Source organism: Hyperolius riggenbachi, chromosome 12, assembly GCF_040937935.1.
Source record: "Hyperolius riggenbachi isolate aHypRig1 chromosome 12, aHypRig1.pri, whole genome shotgun sequence".
Classification (NCBI taxonomy): Eukaryota; Metazoa; Chordata; class Amphibia; order Anura; family Hyperoliidae; genus Hyperolius; species Hyperolius riggenbachi.
Window position 1 is genome coordinate 155,790,027 of NC_090657.1, and position 16,471 is coordinate 155,806,497.

Below are 16,471 nucleotides of genomic sequence, written 5' to 3' on the forward strand. Positions count from 1 at the left end.
CCCACTTTTCTAAAATTTTAACCATAGTAACCCAGTGACCCACGGTGCCAAGTTTAGGGACTCTGGCTTGAAAACTCTTAGAATGACAGCTTTTACAATTTTCCCATTGAAGTCAATAGGGAAAATGCGATTGGTTGTTTGTGGCTCCACCCACTTTTGCAGTCCCCAAAATGTGAAAGAAATTTTATTTCAACCCCATGACTAAGTGACCCAAGTTTGGTGAGTTTACCTTCAGATCTGCCTGATTGGTGAAAGTTTAACATTTTCCAATGAAAGTCTATGGGAAAAAATGGGGTTTTCGGGGGGCCGCCCCAGGGGCACCGAGGGTAAGATAGCTTAACAGAGCACAAGCAACCTACACGGCTATGGGCCGAAGAAGTGTGCAAAATTTCACACATGTACTCCTAAAACTCTTAAAACTGTAGAAAGAATAAAGTTTCCATGTTAAAAGTATTATTTGCATCTATTTACATTGGGCAGGTGTGTTGGCGAAGGGTTACTGTGCGTCTGTCTACCAAGTGGAAGGTTGTGAGTTCGATTCCTGGATGAGTCCAGCCCACCGAACCATGGGCGACGTGGGCTAAATTGGCTGGACCGGGGTGGTAGATTCCAACCCCCTAGGTGGAGACAAAGCAGTAAAGCCTGCCCCAGTTTTTATGTCACAATACTTTCTGACTGATTTTAGCCGCAAGTCATTTTTTCCCCTTTGGCTGTTGCTGGCTCCACCCACTGTTTTTTTAACCTTTTCAGCCCGCAGGTACTTTTCACCTCATGGCTGAGAGAAATTTTCCCATTTCAGCGCTCCTCCCTTTCATTCCCCAATAACTTTATCACTACTTATCACAAAGAAGTGATCTATACCTTGTTTTTTCCACCACCAATTAGGCTTTCTTTAGGTGGAACATTATGCTAAGAATTATTTTATTCTAAATGCATTTTAACTGAAATAATTAGGAAAAAAATGGAAAAAATCATTATTTCTCAGGTTTCAGCCATTATAGTTTTAAAATACCACATGCTACAGTAATTAAAATCCACACATTTTATTTTCCCATTTGTCCCGGTTAATGCAACCGTAAAATTATATCCCTAGTATAATGTATGGTGACAATATTTTATTTGGAAATAAAGGTACATTTTTTCAGTTTTACATCCATCGCTAATTTTTAGCCCATAAATTTTTAATAATATGGCCTTTTATTTTATTTTTGTTCCCTAAAGTCAGTAGATGTCATTTTACTATTTGGCCACAAGATGTCCCCGCTGAGCAAAATCCTATGTAGCGTACAAGTATGCTACATAGGAAACAATTTGTTGCTACATTGTTACTAGGGAAGTGATGCAGGCTTCAATTAAAGCCTGCATCACGGGTGTCCGGTGGGGAGATTAATGAATGGGAACTTTGTTCCCATTCATTAGTCTATCAATCGGGTGGCGGAAAGTGGCAGAAATCGTCGGCAGGAGGAAGCGTGGTGGAAATCGTCGGCAGAAGGGAGCGCGGCGGCTCTATTTAAGAATAAACACTGTGTTTGAACAAAAACAGTGTTTATTCTCGGTGGACATGTATGGATTGGCACAGGGGACTTTTGTCCCCTTCAGCCAATCGCCCCTGTTGCCGGCAACATCACGAACGTGAGCATCTGCCTGCATGATTGCGTGCACACCCCCCCAAACTGCAGGGACGTGACTAGCGCGTCCCTGCGGCTGTAGCAGCTGCCGCTGGGGATGTGAAACTCACGTCCGCGTGGCATAAATGGTTAAAATAAGCTTATCGCAGTGAATTTGAGATTAAGGGTGTGATATATGAAAGGCTGATAATTTTGCTGTGCGCAATTTCACCAGTCCTAACGTCAGAATTACGCCGCTAGTTACCACAGCAATGCCCGCATTCGTTTTTTTTTTTTTCTTGAAAGTGAGTGTTTCATGCTGATATCAAAGTCAACAATACAAGCGAGAGCAAAAATGCAAATGCAGACGCATAGAGATTTATTAATTTTGTGGCAAAATCTGGACATGCACTGCACAGGACGCACATGACAGGCAAGCTGAAAATGCAAAAAAAAACTGCTCAATTGCCTAGAGATGAGTAAATCCTATGCCGCAGTTGTGGCCACTTGTCTCAGAAGCGGCATAGTATTTACACCGCCGGATTTCAACGGTACTGTGTCAATCGACTGTGCACGCTGCTGGTGAATCGGCTGTGGTAAATCATGACAGCTGAGTAGTTAGGGCTCGTTCATATCTTGGATGTTTTTATGCACTGTAGCATAACGCTAACACCATGCAAAACGCACGGTGTCTATAAAATGTATTTAAATCAATTGACCCCATGCAGGTCATTGCACTGCAATAAAGAGCGATGCTGACACTTAGGGTTGTCAGCATTTTTGAGCGTTGCTAATTAAAAACGCATGTAATGAAAGTCAATGCCCGTTTTCTTTTTATCACACAAAAGCACGCAGAAGTGCACATAAACGCAAGGTAATGTGTATTTTTTTATGCATAATTGTACTTGTAATTGTAGTTTTGTACACATATAGAAATCCAGCCCAGCCCTCCCATTAGTCAGGGGAAAAAACACATAGTAATGCATACAAAACGTGCAAAAATGTGCTGAAACACGCTTGCGTTATTAAAGCCCATTCATGATGCGATCTCAAACGCACCTTATGTGAATGAGGCATTAATGATTCGGTAAGGACTCAGTTTTATTGGCTCCCTACCATGTGATCGCTGTGAGCCAATCACTGTGATCACTAGATAGAAAGCAACAAAGTTGCATTCTCTCCAGCTTTCTCCACCAGCTGCAGTGATCTCTGGATAGAGAGAGCTGTAGCTGCTGTGTGTCTGTGTCTCACAGACAGCGTTACAGTGTAAAAACACATTTATTCACATAATTTCAGCTCACAACCCCTCTGATCCCTTTCCATCCACCCCTAGTATGTAGGTGAAGTCAGATATATATATATATATATATATATATATATATATATATATATATATATATATATATATATATATATATGCTGTGTAATGTTACCGTATACAGGGGCTGTATCCTTATACAGTTAGTTTAAGTAATGTATGTATATTGACAACTTTCTCTGGACACTGGTTTTTACTACAGAAACAATGTAGCCACATATATCTTATATCGTTTTATTCAGAAGGAGTTACTGAATCATTTTTGGGGTGAATTACTACAATACTTCAAAGCATATCTGTGAAAAAGCAAGACAGCTAACATATGTGAATAAAAGAAATGAATTTTACATTTTCTTGTTATACATTCCATCAAATTTCACCAATAATCTCTGCAGCCAAAATTATCAACACACCCATCGAAGGATACCTCAGGTGGTGTAGTTTACTAAATGAAGCCATTTATGGTGGGAATTTGACAATCTCTTTACCTCAGACTTTATTGTAAGTGGCCTCTGCTGGAAAATACAAGCATGTGAATTATGCTCTGCGAAAGCTCAATTATTGACAACTTTCTCTGGACACTGGTTTTTACTACAGAAAAAATGTAGCCACATATATCTTATATCGGTTTGTTCAGGAGGAGTTACTGCATCATTTTTGGGGTGAATTACTACAATACTCCAAAACATATCTACGACAAAAGCAGAACAGCTGACATATCTGAATAAAAGAAATGCATTTTTCATTTTGTTGTTATACATTCCACCAAATTTCACCAATAATCTCTGCAGCCAAAAGTATCAATGCATCCATCCAAGGGTACCTCAGGGGGTGTAGTTTACTAAGTGAAGTCATTTTTGGTGGGAATTTGACAATCTCTTTACCTGAGACTTCATTGTAAGCAACCTACACTGGAAAATACAAGCATGTGATTTATGCTCTGTGAAAGCTCAATTATTGACAACTTTCTTTGGACACTGCTTTTTACTACAGAAGCAATGTAGCCACACATATCTGATATTGTTTTATTTAGAAGGAGTTACTGAATCATTTTTGGGTAGATTTTCTGCCATATTCCAAAGCATGACTGTGAAAAAGCAGAAATGTATATATTACCATTGAATTGCAATAGGTAACATTTGATTGGCTATTGTAAGCTCCGCCCAGTTTTCTGAATTTTAACCCCAGTCCCCCAGTCATGGTCCGTGCCAAGTTTGGAGCCTCTGGCTTTAAAACTGTGAGAATGGCAATGTTTGAAAATTTTACATTGATGTCAATAGGTAAAATCTGATTGGCTGTTTGTGGCTCCACCCACTTTTGCTAAATTTTGACTGCAGTCGCCCAGTGAGTAATTGTGCTAAGTTTGGGATGCCTGGCATTTAAACTGCAATAATAGCAGTAGTTAATCTTTTTTTATTAAGGTCAATAGCTGAAATCTGATTGGCTGTTATTGCCCCACCCCTTTTTTCCTTTAACTGTGAACCACAGTCACTCAGTGGCCAACACTTTAAGGTTTGGGAATCCTGGCATTTAAAGTGTCGAAATGGCAGAAGTTTTAATTTCTCCATTGAAAATCAATGGGTAAAATCTGATTGGTTGTCGGTGGCTCCGCCCACTTTTTCTAACCTTAAAGTGCAAACACCCAGTGAGAACATTTGTAAACTTTGGGGTCCTTGACATCAATAATATGAGAATAGCAGCATTTTAAATGTTCCCATGTAAATAAATCACTGAAATTCAATTGGCTGCTTGTGGCTCCGCCCACTTTTAAAATTTGAACCCAAGCCACAACCCAAGCTGCAATTTAAATGTTCCCATATAAAACAAACAGCTGAAATGTGATTGGCTGTTGTAGGCTCCGCCCACTTTTCTAAAATTTTAACCATAGTAACCCAGTGACCCACGGTGCCAAGTTTAGGGACTCTGGCTTGAAAACTCTTAGAATGACAGCTTTTACAATTTTCCCATTGAAGTCAATAGGGAAAATGCGATTGGTTGTTTGTGGCTCCACCCACTTTTGCAGTCCCCAAAATGTGAAAGAAATTTTATTTCAACCCCATGACTAAGTGACCCAAGGTTGGTGAGTTTACCTTCAGATCTGCCTGATTGGTGAAAGTTTAACATTTTCCAATGAAAGTCTATGAGAAAAAATGGGGTTTTCGGGGGGCCGCCCCAGGGGCACCGAGGGTAAGATAGCTTAACAGAGCACAAGCAACCTACACGGCTATGGGCCGAAGAAGTGTGCAAAATTTCACACATGTACTCCTAAAACTCTTAAAACTGTAGAAAGAATAAAGTTTCCATGTTAAAAGTATTATTTGCATCTATTTACATTGGGCAGGTGTGTTGGCGAAGGGTTACTGTGCGTCTGTCTACCAAGTGGAAGGTTGTGAGTTCGATTCCTGGATGAGTCCAGCCCACCGAACCATGGGCGACGTGGGCTAAATTGGCTGGACCGGGGTGGTAGATTCCAACCCCCTAGGTGGAGACAAAGCAGTAAAGCCTGCCCCAGTTTTTATGTCACAATACTTTCTGACTGATTTTAGCCGCAAGTCATTTTTTCCCCTTTGGCTGTTGCTGGCTCCACCCACTGTTTTTTTAACCTTTTCAGCCCGCAGGTACTTTTCACCTCATGGCTGAGAGAAATTTTCCCATTTCAGCGCTCCTCCCTTTCATTCCCCAATAACTTTATCACTACTTATCACAAAGAAGTGATCTATACCTTGTTTTTTCCACCACCAATTAGGCTTTCTTTAGGTGGAACATTATGCTAAGAATTATTTTATTCTAAATGCATTTTAACTGAAATAATTAGGAAAAAAATGGAAAAAATCATTATTTCTCAGGTTTCGGCCATTATAGTTTTAAAATACCACATGCTACAGTAATTAAAATCCACACATTTTATTTTCCCATTTGTCCCGGTTAATGCAACCGTAAAATTATATCCCTAGTATAATGTATGGTGACAATATTTTATTTGGAAATAAAGGTACATTTTTTCAGTTTTACATCCATCGCTAATTTTTAGCCCATAAATTTTTAATAATATGGCCTTTTATTTTATTTTTGTTCCCTAAAGTCAGTAGATGTCATTTTACTATTTGGCCACAAGATGTCCCCGCTGAGCAAAATCCTATGTAGCGTACAAGTATGCTACATAGGAAACAATTTGTTGCTACATTGTTACTAGGGAAGTGATGCAGGCTTCAATTAAAGCCTGCATCACGGGTGTCCGGTGGGGAGATTAATGAATGGGAACTTTGTTCCCATTCATTAGTCTATCAATCGGGTGGCGGAAAGTGGCAGAAATCGTCGGCAGGAGGAAGCGTGGTGGAAATCGTCGGCAGAAGGGAGCGCGGCGGCTCTATTTAAGAATAAACACTGTGTTTGAACAAAAACAGTGTTTATTCTCGGTGGACATGTATGGATTGGCACAGGGGACTTTTGTCCCCTTCAGCCAATCGCCCCTGTTGCCGGCAACATCACGAACGTGAGCATCTGCCTGCATGATTGCGTGCACACCCCCCCAAACTGCAGGGACGTGACTAGCGCGTCCCTGCGGCTGTAGCAGCTGCCGCTGGGGATGTGAAACTCACGTCCGCGTGGCATAAATGGTTAAAATAAGCTTATCGCAGTGAATTTGAGATTAAGGGTGTGATATATGAAAGGCTGATAATTTTGCTGTGCGCAATTTCACCAGTCCTAACGTCAGAATTACGCCGCTAGTTACCACAGCAATGCCCGCATTCGTTTTTTTTTTTTTCTTGAAAGTGAGTGTTTCATGCTGATATCAAAGTCAACAATACAAGCGAGAGCAAAAATGCAAATGCAGACGCATAGAGATTTATTAATTTTGTGGCAAAATCTGGACATGCACTGCACAGGACGCACATGACAGGCAAGCTGAAAATGCAAAAAAAAACTGCTCAATTGCCTAGAGATGAGTAAATCCTATGCCGCAGTTGTGGCCACTTGTCTCAGAAGCGGCATAGTATTTACACCGCCGGATTTCAACGGTACTGTGTCAATCGACTGTGCACGCTGCTGGTGAATCGGCTGTGGTAAATCATGACAGCTGAGTAGTTAGGGCTCGTTCATATCTTGGATGTTTTTATGCACTGTAGCATAACGCTAACACCATGCAAAACGCACGGTGTCTATAAAATGTATTTAATCAATTGACCCCATGCAGGTCATTGCACTGCAATAAAGAGCGATGCTGACACTTAGGGTTGTCAGCATTTTTGAGCGTTGCTAATTAAAAACGCATGTAATGAAAGTCAATGCCCGTTTTCTTTTTATCACACAAAAGCACGCAGAAGTGCACATAAACGCAAGGTAATGTGTATTTTTTTATGCATAATTGTACTTGTAATTGTAGTTTTGTACACATATAGAAATCCAGCCCAGCCCTCCCATTAGTCAGGGGAAAAAACACATAGTAATGCATACAAAACGTGCAAAAATGTGCTGAAACACGCTTGCGTTATTAAAGCCCATTCATGATGCGATCTCAAACGCACCTTATGTGAATGAGGCATTAATGATTCGGTAAGGACTCAGTTTTATTGGCTCCCTACCATGTGATCGCTGTGAGCCAATCACTGTGATCACTAGATAGAAAGCAACAAAGTTGCATTCTCTCCAGCTTTCTCCACCAGCTGCAGTGATCTCTGGATAGAGAGAGCTGTAGCTGCTGTGTGTCTGTGTCTCACAGACAGCGTTACAGTGTAAAAACACATTTATTCACATAATTTCAGCTCACAACCCCTCTGATCCCTTTCCATCCACCCCTAGTATGTAGGTGAAGTCAGATATATATATATATATATATATATATATATATATATATATATATATATATATATATATATATGCTGTGTAATGTTACTGTATACAGGGGCTGTATCCTTATACAGTTAGTTTAAGTAATGTATGTATATTGACAACTTTCTCTGGACACTGGTTTTTACTACAGAAACAATGTAGCCACATATATCTTATATCGTTTTATTCAGAAGGAGTTACTGAATCATTTTTGGGGTGAATTACTACAATACTTCAAAGCATATCTGTGAAAAAGCAAGACAGCTAACATATGTGAATAAAAGAAATGAATTTTACATTTTCTTGTTATACATTCCATCAAATTTCACCAATAATCTCTGCAGCCAAAATTATCAACACACCCATCGAAGGATACCTCAGGTGGTGTAGTTTACTAAATGAAGCCATTTATGGTGGGAATTTGACAATCTCTTTACCTCAGACTTTATTGTAAGTGGCCTCTGCTGGAAAATACAAGCATGTGAATTATGCTCTGCGAAAGCTCAATTATTGACAACTTTCTCTGGACACTGGTTTTTACTACAGAAAAAATGTAGCCACATATATCTTATATCGGTTTGTTCAGGAGGAGTTACTGCATCATTTTTGGGGTGAATTACTACAATACTCCAAAACATATCTACGACAAAAGCAGAACAGCTGACATATCTGAATAAAAGAAATGCATTTTTCATTTTGTTGTTATACATTCCACCAAATTTCACCAATAATCTCTGCAGCCAAAAGTATCAATGCATCCATCCAAGGGTACCTCAGGGGGTGTAGTTTACTAAGTGAAGTCATTTTTGGTGGGAATTTGACAATCTCTTTACCTGAGACTTCATTGTAAGCAACCTACACTGGAAAATACAAGCATGTGATTTATGCTCTGTGAAAGCTCAATTATTGACAACTTTCTTTGGACACTGCTTTTTACTACAGAAGCAATGTAGCCACACATATCTGATATTGTTTTATTTAGAAGGAGTTACTGAATCATTTTTTGGGTAGATTTTCTGCCATATTCCAAAGCATGACTGTGAAAAAGCAGAAATGTATATATTACCATTGAATTGCAATAGGTAACATTTGATTGGCTATTGTAAGCTCCGCCCAGTTTTCTGAATTTTAACCCCAGTCCCCCAGTCATGGTCCGTGCCAAGTTTGGAGCCTCTGGCTTTAAAACTGTGAGAATGGCAATGTTTGAAAATTTTACATTGATGTCAATAGGTGAAATCTGATTGGCTGTTTGTGGCTCCACCCACTTTTGCTAAATTTTGACTGCAGTCGCCCAGTGAGTAATTGTGCTAAGTTTGGGATGCCTGGCATTTAAACTGCAATAATAGCAGTAGTTAATCTTTTTTTATTAAGGTCAATAGCTGAAATCTGATTGGCTGTTATTGCCCCACCCCTTTTTTCCTTTAACTGTGAACCACAGTCACTCAGTGGCCAACACTTTAAGGTTTGGGAATCCTGGCATTTAAAGTGTCGAAATGGCAGAAGTTTTAATTTCTCCATTGAAAATCAATGGGTAAAATCTGATTGGTTGTCGGTGGCTCCGCCCACTTTTTCTAACCTTAAAGTGCAAACACCCAGTGAGAACATTTGTAAACTTTGGGGTCCTTGACATCAATAATATGAGAATAGCAGCATTTTAAATGTTCCCATGTAAATAAATCACTGAAATTCAATTGGCTGCTTGTGGCTCCGCCCACTTTTAAAATTTGAACCCAAGCCACAACCCAAGCTGCAATTTAAATGTTCCCATATAAAACAAACAGCTGAAATGTGATTGGCTGTTGTAGGCTCCGCCCACTTTTCTAAAATTTTAACCATAGTAACCCAGTGACCCACGGTGCCAAGTTTAGGGACTCTGGCTTGAAAACTCTTAGAATGACAGCTTTTACAATTTTCCCATTGAAGTCAATAGGGAAAATGCGATTGGTTGTTTGTGGCTCCACCCACTTTTGCAGTCCCCAAAATGTGAAAGAAATTTTATTTCAACCCCATGACTAAGTGACCCAAGTTTGGTGAGTTTACCTTCAGATCTGCCTGATTGGTGAAAGTTTAACATTTTCCAATGAAAGTCTATGGGAAAAAATGGGGTTTTCGGGGGGCCGCCCCAGGGGCACCGAGGGTAAGATAGCTTAACAGAGCACAAGCAACCTACACGGCTATGGGCCGAAGAAGTGTGCAAAATTTCACACATGTACTCCTAAAACTCTTAAAACTGTAGAAAGAATAAAGTTTCCATGTTAAAAGTATTATTTGCATCTATTTACATTGGGCAGGTGTGTTGGCGAAGGGTTACTGTGCGTCTGTCTACCAAGTGGAAGGTTGTGAGTTCGATTCCTGGATGAGTCCAGCCCACCGAACCATGGGCGACGTGGGCTAAATTGGCTGGACCGGGGTGGTAGATTCCAACCCCCTAGGTGGAGACAAAGCAGTAAAGCCTGCCCCAGTTTTTATGTCACAATACTTTCTGACTGATTTTAGCCGCAAGTCATTTTTTCCCCTTTGGCTGTTGCTGGCTCCACCCACTGTTTTTTTAACCTTTTCAGCCCGCAGGTACTTTTCACCTCATGGCTGAGAGAAATTTTCCCATTTCAGCGCTCCTCCCTTTCATTCCCCAATAACTTTATCACTACTTATCACAAAGAAGTGATCTATACCTTGTTTTTTCCACCACCAATTAGGCTTTCTTTAGGTGGAACATTATGCTAAGAATTATTTTATTCTAAATGCATTTTAACTGAAATAATTAGGAAAAAAATGGAAAAAATCATTATTTCTCAGGTTTCGGACATTATAGTTTTAAAATACCACATGCTACAGTAATTAAAATCCACACATTTTATTTTCCCATTTGTCCCGGTTAATGCAACCGTAAAATTATATCCCTAGCATAATGTATGGTGACAATATTTTATTTGGAAATAAAGGTACATTTTTTCAGTTTTACATCCATCGCTAATTTTTAGCCCATAAATTTATAATAATATGGCCTTTTATTTTATTTTTGTTCCCTAAAGTCAGTAGATGTCATTTTACTATTTGGCCACAAGATGTCCCCGCTGAGCAAAATCCTATGTAGCGTACAAGTATGCTACATAGGAAACAATTTGTTGCTACATTGTTACTAGGGAAGTGATGCAGGCTTCAATTAAAGCCTGCATCACGGGTGTCTGGTGGGGAGATTAATGAATGGGAACTTTGTTCCCATTCATTAGTCTATCAATCGGGTGGCGGAAAGTGGCAGAAATCGTCAGCAGGAGGAAGCGTGGTGGAAATCGTCGGCAGAAGGGAGCGCGGCGGCTCTATTTAAGAATAAACACTGTGTTTGAACAAAAACAGTGTTTATTCTCGGTGGACATGTATGGATTGGCACAGGGGACTTTTGTCCCCTTCAGCCAATCGCCCCTGTTGCCGGCAACAGATGTGAAACTCACGTCCGCGTGGCATAAATGGTTAAAATAAGCTTATCGCAGTGAATTTGAGATTAAGGGTGTGATATATGAAAGGCTGATAATTTTGCTGTGCGCAATTTCACCAGTCCTAACGTCAGAATTACGCCGCTAGTTACCACAGCAATGCCCGCATTCGTTTTTTTTTTTTTCTTGAAAGTGAGTGTTTCATGCTGATATCAAAGTCAACAATACAAGCGAGAGCAAAAATGCAAATGCAGACGCATAGAGATTTATTAATTTTGTGGCAAAATCTGGACATGCACTGCACAGGACGCACATGACAGGCAAGCTGAAAATGCAAAAAAAAACTGCTCAATTGCCTAGAGATGAGTAAATCCTATGCCGCAGTTGTGGCCACTTGTCTCAGAAGCGGCACAGTATTTACACCGCCGGATTTCAACGGTACTGTGTCAATCGACTGTGCACGCTGCTGGTGAATCGGCTGTGGTAAATCATGACAGCTGAGTAGTTAGGGCTCGTTCATATCTTGGATGTTTTTATGCACTGTAGCATAACGCTAACACCATGCATAACGCACGGTGTCTATAAAATGTATTTAAATCAATTGACCCCATGCAGGTCATTGCACTGCAATAAAGAGCGATGCTGACACTTAGGGTTGTCAGCATTTTTGAGCGTTGCTAATTAAAAACGCATGTAATGAAAGTCAATGCCCGTTTTCTTTTATCACACAAAAGCACGCAGAAGTGCACATAAACGCAAGGTAATGTGTATTTTTTTTATGCATAATTGTACTTGTAATTGTAGTTTTGTACACATATAGAAATCCAGCCCAGCCCTCCCATTAGTCAGGGGAAAAAACACATAGTAATGCATACAAAACGTGCAAAAATGTGCTGAAACACGCTTGCGTTATTAAAGCCCATTCATGATGCAATCTCAAACGCACCTTATGTGAATGAGGCATTAATGATTCGGTAAGGACTCAGTTTTATTGGCTCCCTACCATGTGATCGCTGTGAGCCAATCACTGTGATCACTAGATAGAAAGCAACAAAGTTGCATTCTCTCCAGCTTTCTCCACCAGCTGCAGTGATCTCTGGATAGAGAGAGCTGTAGCTGCTGTGTGTCTGTGTCTCACAGACAGCGTTACAGTGTAAAAACACATTTATTCACATAATTTCAGCTCACAACCCCTCTGATCCCTTTCCATCCACCCCTAGTATGTAGGTGAAGTCAGATATATATATATATATATATATATATATATATATATATATATATATGCTGTGTAATGTTACTGTATACAGGGGCTGTATCCTTATACAGTTAGTTTAAGTAATGTATGTATATTGACAACTTTCTCTGGACACTGGTTTTTACTACAGAAACAATGTAGCCACATATATCTTATATCGTTTTATTCAGAAGGAGTTACTGAATCATTTTTGGGGTGAATTACTACAATACTTCAAAGCATATCTGTGAAAAAGCAGAACAGCTAACATATGTGAATAAAAGAAATGAATTTTACATTTTCTTGTTATACATTCCATCAAATTTCACCAATAATCTCTGCAGCCAAAATTATCAACACACCCATCGAAGGATACCTCAGGTGGTGTAGTTTACTAAATGAAGCCATTTATGGTGGGAATTTGACAATCTCTTTACCTCAGACTTTATTGTAAGTGGCCTCTGCTGGAAAATACAAGCATGTGAATTATGCTCTGCGAAAGCTCAATTATTGACAACTTTCTCTGGACACTGGTTTTTACTACAGAAAAAATGTAGCCACATATATCTTATATCGGTTTGTTCAGGAGGAGTTACTGCATCATTTTTGGGGTGAATTACTACAATACTCCAAAACATATCTACGACAAAAGCAGAACAGCTGACATATCTGAATAAAAGAAATGCATTTTTCATTTTGTTGTTATACATTCCACCAAATTTCACCAATAATCTCTGCAGCCAAAAGTATCAATGCATCCATCCAAGGGTACCTCAGGGGGTGTAGTTTACTAAGTGAAGTCATTTTTGGTGGGAATTTGACAATCTCTTTACCTGAGACTTCATTGTAAGCAACCTACACTGGAAAATACAAGCATGTGATTTATGCTCTGTGAAAGCTCAATTATTGACAACTTTCTTTGGACACTGCTTTTTACTACAGAAGCAATGTAGCCACACATATCTGATATTGTTTTATTTAGAAGGAGTTACTGAATCATTTTTTGGGTAGATTTTCTGCCATATTCCAAAGCATGACTGTGAAAAAGCAGAAATGTATATATTACCATTGAATTGCAATAGGTAACATTTGATTGGCTATTGTAAGCTCCGCCCAGTTTTCTGAATTTTAACCCCAGTCCCCCAGTCATGGTCCGTGCCAAGTTTGGAGCCTCTGGCTTTAAAACTGTGAGAATGGCAATGTTTGAAAATTTTACATTGATGTCAATAGGTGAAATCTGATTGGCTGTTTGTGGCTCCACCCACTTTTGCTAAATTTTGACTGCAGTCGCCCAGTGAGTAATTGTGCTAAGTTTGGGATGCCTGGCATTTAAACTGCAATAATAGCAGTAGTTAATCTTTTTTTATTAAGGTCAATAGCTGAAATCTGATTGGCTGTTATTGCCCCACCCCTTTTTTCCTTTAACTGTGAACCACAGTCACTCAGTGGCCAACACTTTAAGGTTTGGGAATCCTGGCATTTAAAGTGTCGAAATGGCAGAAGTTTTAATTTCTCCATTGAAAATCAATGGGTAAAATCTGATTGGTTGTCGGTGGCTCCGCCCACTTTTTCTAACCTTAAAGTGCAAACACCCAGTGAGAACATTTGTAAACTTTGGGGTCCTTGACATCAATAATATGAGAATAGCAGCATTTTAAATGTTCCCATGTAAATAAATCACTGAAATTCAATTGGCTGCTTGTGGCTCCGCCCACTTTTAAAATTTGAACCCAAGCCACAACCCAAGCTGCAATTTAAATGTTCCCATATAAAACAAACAGCTGAAATGTGATTGGCTGTTGTAGGCTCCGCCCACTTTTCTAAAATTTTAACCATAGTAACCCAGTGACCCACGGTGCCAAGTTTAGGGACTCTGGCTTGAAAACTCTTAGAATGACAGCTTTTACAATTTTCCCATTGAAGTCAATAGGGAAAATGCGATTGGTTGTTTGTGGCTCCACCCACTTTTGCAGTCCCCAAAATGTGAAAGAAATTTTATTTCAACCCCATGACTAAGTGACCCAAGTTTGGTGAGTTTACCTTCAGATCTGCCTGATTGGTGAAAGTTTAACATTTTCCAATGAAAGTCTATGGGAAAAAATGGGGTTTTCGGGGGGCCGCCCCAGGGGCACCAAGGGTAAGATAGCTTAACAGAGCACAAGCAACCTACACGGCTATGGGCCGAAGAAGTGTGCAAAATTTCACACATGTACTCCTAAAACTCTTAAAACTGTAGAAAGAATAAAGTTTCCATGTTAAAAGTATTATTTGCATCTATTTACATTGGGCAGGTGTGTTGGCGAAGGGTTACTGTGCGTCTGTCTACCAAGTGAAAGGTTGTGAGTTCGATTCCTGGATGAGTCCAGCCCACCGAACCATGGGCGACGTGGGCTAAATTGGCTGGACCGGGGTGGTAGATTCCAACCCCCTAGGTGGAGACAAAGCAGTAAAGCCTGCCCCAGTTTTTATGTCACAATACTGTCTGACTGATTTTAGCCGCAAGTCATTTTTTCCCCTTTGGCTGTTGCTGGCTCCACCCACTGTTTTTTTAACCTTTTCAGCCCGCAGGTACTTTTCACCTCATGGCTGAGAGAAATTTTCCCATTTCAGCGCTCCTCCCTTTCATTCCCCAATAACTTTATCACTACTTATCACAAAGAAGTGATCTATACCTTGTTTTTTCCACCACCAATTAGGCTTTCTTTAGGTGGAACATTATGCTAAGAATTATTTTATTCTAAATGCATTTTAACTGAAATAATTAGGAAAAAAATGGAAAAAATCATTATTTCTCAGGTTTCGGCCATTATAGTTTTAAAATACCACATGCTACAGTAATTAAAATCCACACATTTTATTTTCCCATTTGTCCCGGTTAATGCAACCGTAAAATTATATCCCTAGTATAATGTATGGTGACAATATTTTATTTGGAAATAAAGGTACATTTTTTCAGTTTTACATCCATCGCTAATTTTTAGCCCATAAATTTATAATAATATGGCCTTTTATTTTATTTTTGTTCCCTAAAGTCAGTAGATGTCATTTTACTATTTGGCCACAAGATGTCCCCGCTGAGCAAAATCCTATGTAGCGTACAAGTATGCTACATAGGAAACAATTTGTTGCTACATTGTTACTAGGGAAGTGATGCAGGCTTCAATTAAAGCCTGCATCATGGGTGTCCGGTGGGGAGATTAATGAATGGGAACTTTGTTCCCATTCATTAGTCTATCAATCGCGTGGCGGAAAGTGGCAGAAATCATCGGCAGGAGGAAGCGTGGTGGAAATCGTCGGCAGAAGGAAGCGCGGCGGCTCTATTTAAGAATAAACACTGTGTTTGAACAAAAACAGTGTTTATTCTCGGTGGACATGTATGGATTGGCACAGGGGACTTTTGTCCCCTTCAGCCAATCGCCCCTGTTGCCAGCAACATCACGAACGTGAGCATCTGCCTGCACGATTGCGTGCACACCCCCCCAAACTGCAGGGACGTGACTAGCGCGTCCCTGCGGCTGTAGCAGCTGCCGCTGGGGATGTGAAACTCACGTCCGCGTGGCATAAATGGTTAAAATAAGCTTATCGCAGTGAATTTGAGATTAAGGGTGTGATATATGAAAGGCTGATAATTTTGCTGTGCGCAATTTCACCAGTCCTAACGTCAGAATTACGCCGCTAGTTACCACAGCAATGCCCGCATTCGTTTTTTTTTTTTTCTTGAAAGTGAGTGTTTCTTGCTGATATCAAAGTCAACAATACAAGCGAGAGCAAAAATGCAAATGCAGACGCATAGAGATTTATTAATTTTGTGGCAAAATCTGGACATGCACTGCACAGGACGCACATGACAGGCAAGCTGAAAATGCAAAAAAAAACTGCTCAATTGCCTAGAGATGAGTAAATCCTATGCCGCAGTTGTGGCCACTTGTCTCAGAAGCGGCATAGTATTTACACCGCCGGATTTCAACGGTACTGTGTCAATCGACTGTGCACGCTGCTGGTGAATCGGCTGTGGTAAATCATGACAGCTGAGTAGTTAGGGCTCGTTCAT